Below are 6504 nucleotides of genomic sequence, written 5' to 3'. Positions count from 1 at the left end.
CCGTCGCTCCCTCCTCATTCCTGCCGTCTTCGGTGCCGCTGCCTCGCCCGAGCTCCCCGCTCGACCAGGAGCTCGTCAACTCCGGCGCGTGCCCCAGCCTCCTCTGTGCCCCATCAACCCGCGCCCGTCCGCCTCGGAGCCGGCCTCCACCGCCTCCTCCCGAATCTGCTCCGCCTCGCCTCCCCAACCCGAGCTGGACCAGTTCCGGCCATCTTCGACGCCTTGGGTTGCTGGCCATGGACGCCTCTGCTCCATCGCCGGATGGCTGCTTCTCCGTTCGCCTCTGTTCATCGTCGTTGTCACCACGAGCCTGGTGACCGCTTCCTGCCGCTGACCACCACCATCGCCTCCTTGCTGGCATCCCGAGGCACTTGTGTTGTTTTGTGTTGGACCGTCAAGGCCGGCAAGATCGACTACTTGGACGCCAAGACCACACCAGGACCGCCAAGCATCGTCTCCGGGAGTTTTTCCCCAAGTACCACTACGGTCATCATCCGCCAAGTACCCCTTCGGATCACCAAGTTCGACTACCATCATCGTGAACCGCTTCCGAAATGTGTACAACTATTGTCGACCCTCGAAGACCCCGTGGACCCCGAACATCCACGGGACATGAACAACTACTTCCACTACGAGATGTACCACTACCGTCGCCAAGATCGCGAGTACCTCTATCGTCGCCGCGAACGACTACTTCCACTATGACCCGTGTACCACGACGTCTCGTGAACGCCTACTTCCTCTACACCGCTCCGAACTCGAACCGCTCCAAAAACGCACGCTTCGAAGGTATAACCTGAGACGACCGCGATGAGATGCCCTTGCATGTATGAGATGTACCATATGTTTGCACCGTGTCCGAGTTGTTTTTGCACATTCCTCATTTGCCATGCCGCCGTCCCGTGGGAACCCGGAATCCGGGAGCACCCCACCATCCTTGCATGACACGCTCACGCCCACTTCTTTTGCACCGGTATCTCCGTGAGCTGCCGAAAACGATATGTTGCCGTGGCACCATTTTTGTTTCGCCGCCGTGGCACCCTTTTCGTTCCGCCATAGTGACCAAATGTTCCATATCTTGCTCATGTCAACATCTTCATAAAAATTGCCTAAAACTTGCATATGTCATCCGCATCATGATAACAACATTAAAATGTTTAAAATTGTTGTTTGCATTAAAATTGCTAAATGACATGAGGATTTTCCGGAATTGTTGTTTGTTGTTCCGGCCTCATTTAAACTTGCCTAAATAGTTAGTTTATTTATGCTTCACCTTCGCCATGCCATGCCTCTATAAACCGGACATGTATCATACTTGTTTGTGCATCTTGCCATGTTTATGATTGTGTGTTTACCATGTTGCTTGCTTCTTTCCGGTTTGCTTCTCTCGTTAGCTTCGGTTTCGTTCCGGAGTTGTGAGGATTCGTTCGACTACGTCCGTTTGTCTTCTTCATGGACTCGTTCTTCTTCCTTGCGGGATTTCAGGCAAGATGACCATTACCCTCGATATCACTTCTATCTTTGCTTGCTAGTTGCTTCGTTCTATCGCTATCCTGCGCTACCTATCACTTGTTTACCATGCCTCCCATATTGCCATGTCAGCCTCTAATCTTTTCACCCTTCCTAGCAAACCGTTGCTTGGCTATGTCACCGCTTTTGCTCAGCCCCTCTTATAGCGTTGTTAGTTGCAGGTGAAGTTGAAGATTGCTCCATGATGGACAGGATTATGATTGGGATATCACAATATCTCTTATATTATTAATGCATCTATATATTTGGTAAAGGGTGGAAGACTCGGCCTTTTGCCTGGTGTTTTGTTCCACTCTTGCCGCCCTAGTTTCCGTCATACCGGTGTTATGTTCTCGGATTTTGCGTTCCTTACGCGGTTGGGTGATTTATGGGGCCCCCTTGACAGTTCGCTTTGAATAAAACTCCTCCAGCAAGGCCCAACCTTGATTTTACCATTTGCCACCTAAGCCTTTTTCCCTTGGGTTCTGCAGACTCAAGGGTCATCTTTATTTTAACCCCCCCCCCCCCGGGCCAGTGCTCCTTCGAGTGTTGGTCCGAACTGAGCTGCCTGCGGGGCCACCTCGGGGCAACTTGAGGGTTGGTTTTACTCGTAGCTAGTCTCATCCGGTGTTTCCCTGAGAACGAGATATGTGCAGCTCCTATCGGGATTTGTCGGCACATCGGGCGGCTTTGCTGGTCTTGTTTTACCATTGTCGAAATGTCTTGTAAATCGGGATTCCGAGTCTGATCGGGTCTTCCTGGGAGAAGGTATATCCTTCGTTGATCGCGAGAGCTTATCATGGGCTAAGTTGGGACACCCCTGCAGGGTATAAACTTTTGAAAGCCGTGCCTGCGGTTATAGGCAGATGGGAATTTGTTAATGTCCGGTTGTAGATAACTTGACACCAGATTCGATTTAAAACGCATCAACCGCGTGTGTAGCCGTGATGGTCTCTTCTCGGCAGAGTCCGGGAAGTGAACACGGTTTCGGGTTATGTTTGACGTAAGTAGGAGTTCAGGATCACTTCTTGATCATTGCTAGTTCACGACCGTTCCATTTGCTCTCTTCTCGCTCTTATTTGCGTATGTTAGCCACCATATTTGCTTAGTGCTTGCTGCAACTCCACCTCATTACCACTTCCTACCCATAAGCTTAAATAGTCTTGATCTCGCGGGTTTTGAGATTGCTGAGTCCTCGTGACTCACCAGATACTATCACAACAGTTGTAGGTGCCGATGATACCAGTGCAGGTGATGCAACCGAGCTTAGATGGGAGCTCAACGAAGACCTTGGTCGTTGCTATGTATCGTTTCATGTTGATCAGTAGTGGAGCCCAGTTGGGACGATCGGGGATCTAGCAGTTGGGTTATCTTCTTTTCTTTTGGCTTCGTCCGTAGTCAGACTTATGTGTGTACTCTGAATGATGTATGATTTATTTGTTCATTGTGTGAAGTGGCGATTGTAAGCCAACTCTTTATCCCATTCTTACTCGTTACATGGGATTGTGTGAAGATGACCCTTCTTGCGACAAAACCACCATGCGGTTATGCCTCTAAGTCGTGCTTCGACACGTGGGAGATATAGCCGCATCGTGGGTGTTACAAGTTGGTAATCAGAGCCATCCCCGACTTAGGAGCCCCCTGCTTGATTGTTTGCTGGCGTTGTTGAGTCTAGAACAAAAAAATTTTGAGTCTTAGGATTATATATATCGGAGAGTAGGATTCTTTTTACTCCTCAGTCCTTTCGTCGCTCTGGTGAGGTCTCCTGACGTAGATGTTTTGTCTTTCCTCGCCTCAAATTTCACTAAAAAAAATTTAGGATCACGCGGGTATCTTGGGATCGTTCCGATATTCTTATGACGAGAACATTGTTCTTGGTGCCTCCTGACATTTAGGGGTTGTGGCAGTGTCCCGGGGAGTTGAGCTCCGAGGTGCTGTCGTCACAATTTTATCGTTGCAGTTCTGGAATACCTAAGTTTTGCCGACATCGAAAATCTCTTTTATGCAGTTGTTGGTGAGATAACCTCGACGTCACCCAGTACTAGGGAGTTCGGGAGTATTGCCATAGCTTGTATAACGGATGCTTTTCGAAGGTTGAGGTACACGATTTCCGAAGGTTTCTTGGTTATGTGTTGACGGATGGATACAGCTTGGATGTAGGGATTGTTAGTTTTGGGTGAGATATATATTGCTTCCCCTGTATCCCCAACACCAGATTGCATAACCAGAAAGTTTCGGGAGTTTTATAGGTGGGAATTCAAGTAGCTCCTAGAATATCTTTTCGAGAGATGCATGATATGAGATTGGGGTTCGATGTCTAGTGGTCCGCCTTTCCATGGTCGTTTTTACAGTGGTCTCGTTGTGTCTTAAAGAACCCTTGGCTATGCTGGTTCGGGGACACTTCGTATGTCATGTGCACTGCCTTGTACATGATGGTGCTGTACACTCGAGCCCGTGTGGGCCCCACCACGAAAACTTCGGATGGAATCTCTATCATATGTTTGTTCCGGCTTATTCTGCAAGCCAAATCCTTTGTTTTGTTTTATTTGTGGTATTCGGGTTGCTTCGAAGTCAAATGTTGAATCCATACCTTCCCTAAATGATGTTCTCATATTGCTATGTGAATACTAATCCTTTTGATCATTGAGGTCGTCATGTTAATTCTTTTCCAACCGGTGCGCTTCTCTTCGAGATGATCCCATCATTCTCCCCATCCGCAAGATCAATTCTAAGTTTTCTCAAAGGTGTTTGTTTCGTTCATCCCAAGTTGTCTTTGTTTTCCCGCCCTCCCACCCTTTTCTTCTTCAAGGATTCATATATCTTAATCATGTATCCATTTATTCATGTGAAGTCACTTCACCCTTTTCAATCAATGTTCTTATCCGGTGATTCTCAGGAAGATACTAACGGAGCTTCAAGTTTATTATTCCTCGTCTCTTTTCTTCTCCGGTGGATCCAATTCAAGCTTTCGGTTTTCATCATATTCCTTTCCTCGTTTCTAATGCTTTCTCATGCCGGTGCACCTCTCAATCACTCACCTCTTGCTATTCATTTGTTCCAGAGTGTTGAAGATATCTTAGAAGATTTGTGTTTCCATTCTTAATCCGTTCAAGCTATTTGGAGATCGCTATCTCATTAAAGCCATTTAATTCAACCAGTGCAATTCCCCCTTTCAATCAATCGTTCAATGGTGTATCTTTTGAGTGGGCCCTAACCCACAGGTCTTTTTCCAGGATCTTACATGACTCTCCTAATTTTCCCGGAGCTATTCCCAAATTCTTTTCAAAGTTTGACGTAAGAATAAATTATCATCAGTCAAATGTCTTTCTCCAAGATCTTTAAAATTCTTTCGCCGTTGGTTCAACCTTTCTAATTTTCATTCTGGAGTGTCTCAACAATTCATGATGGTTCTCATCATCATTCTCAACATTTGAAGACCGAAGAAGGATTTCTCTTAAATCTTGCTCCATTCTCTTCAAGATTCATGGTTCTAGCTTGATGCCATCCTTTCATAATTGTTTTTGATTGTGAGAATTCTTTTCACCCATTCGGAGCAATTCAGGAGTCTTTTTAGTTTGATTCTCCGGAGCCCATCATCTCAGAATTATTCATTCCAGCTTTCAGTTCTCGTTCTCCAAATCTTACCGGTGAATCGTTCAAATATCCTCTAATCAGTTCATGTTCTATTCCTTCCATTTCCAACCGGAGTGTTGTCGTAATTGTTCTTCCTTGCTCCTTGTTTATCTCGTTTCAATCAGAGTGATTCCAATTCCTTCTTGTCCATTGTGCTCATCATTCATAGCTTTGCAACCTCCAAGGTTCACATGGTGTTCCTTGTTTCTATTTGTTCTACCGCAGTGCTGTCAATTGTGTTCAACTCCGTTATGTTCTTTCTTTCAACTTTTCAACCTCTCAAGGATCGTGGTTTCACTCGTTTGTCAAAGAAGCAACTTAGTTTTACCTCTTCTCTTCCTCTTCCCTTTTCTCTCCGGTGCCATCCTAGATCTCGGGACGAGATCCTCTTGTAGTGGTGGAGTGTTGTAACGCCCCGAGACCGACGCTCCAAAAGACTTCCATATTTTCGTGATCAACCGTGTGTTTCATTTATGCTTGCTCTTTTATTTTTGCATTGCATCATGTCATCATGCCATCATGTCATTAATCTTTGCATCTCAACCTCAACTAAATAAAATTGTATGGATCTTTGATCCATTTAAATCGAGGGAATTAACTTGTGATTTCTCTTTATAACATATTAAAGCCTCTCAATATTACTAGGGAGCTATAATAAAATTATTCCATTTCTTTGGAATTAACCGCAACCCGCTTGCAAAATATCCCATGCCGTTGTTATCTCAATTATTGGTCTCCAATCTTGCCCATAATTTCTTTTATCATATTCCGGAGCTCCACCAAAAATCCGAACATTTTTGGACCTTCCTTTTATCAAGTCCTAGTTCAAACCCATTTGAATTAAATTCAAATGAGTTTGAATTTAAATCTTGCAATCTTGGCCATTCCTATTTTCTTGGATCAAGCTCATTTTTGTGAGCCCGGGAAAATTATCCGCATGCCAAAGTCATTTCTCTAACCTTTCTCCTTTCCCTCTTTTCCTTCTTCCTATTATTTTCTTCTTTGGAAAATAAAAGAGAGAGGAAGAAGCCTTGCAGCCAGCCGGCCTCTTAGGCCCGGCCAACCTAGCCGGCCCAGCTAGCCCACCTAACCCCCCTAACCCTAGCTCTAACCGATCCAGCCCCCACGCAGCTCTGCTCGATCCCTTCTCCTCCCCTCGTTCCTCCCCTCCACTCGCACGCATCGAGCCAGTGAGACGAGGTCCCAGTGCCCGATCCCTTCGCCGCCTCCACCCTGAGACCCCCACGCCCGACCACCTCCTCGCCGCCCTTGGTGCCGCGCCACCAGGACCTCCGCCGTTCGCCTCCTGCAGCCCGAGCGCCTCGACTCAGCGCGGCCCCGCCATGGATGCCGCCATGGACG

This window comes from Triticum dicoccoides, chromosome 2B, assembly GCF_002162155.2.
Source record: "Triticum dicoccoides isolate Atlit2015 ecotype Zavitan chromosome 2B, WEW_v2.0, whole genome shotgun sequence".
NCBI lineage: Eukaryota > Viridiplantae > Streptophyta > Magnoliopsida > Poales > Poaceae > Triticum > Triticum dicoccoides.
This window is presented reverse-complemented; position numbering follows the sequence as displayed.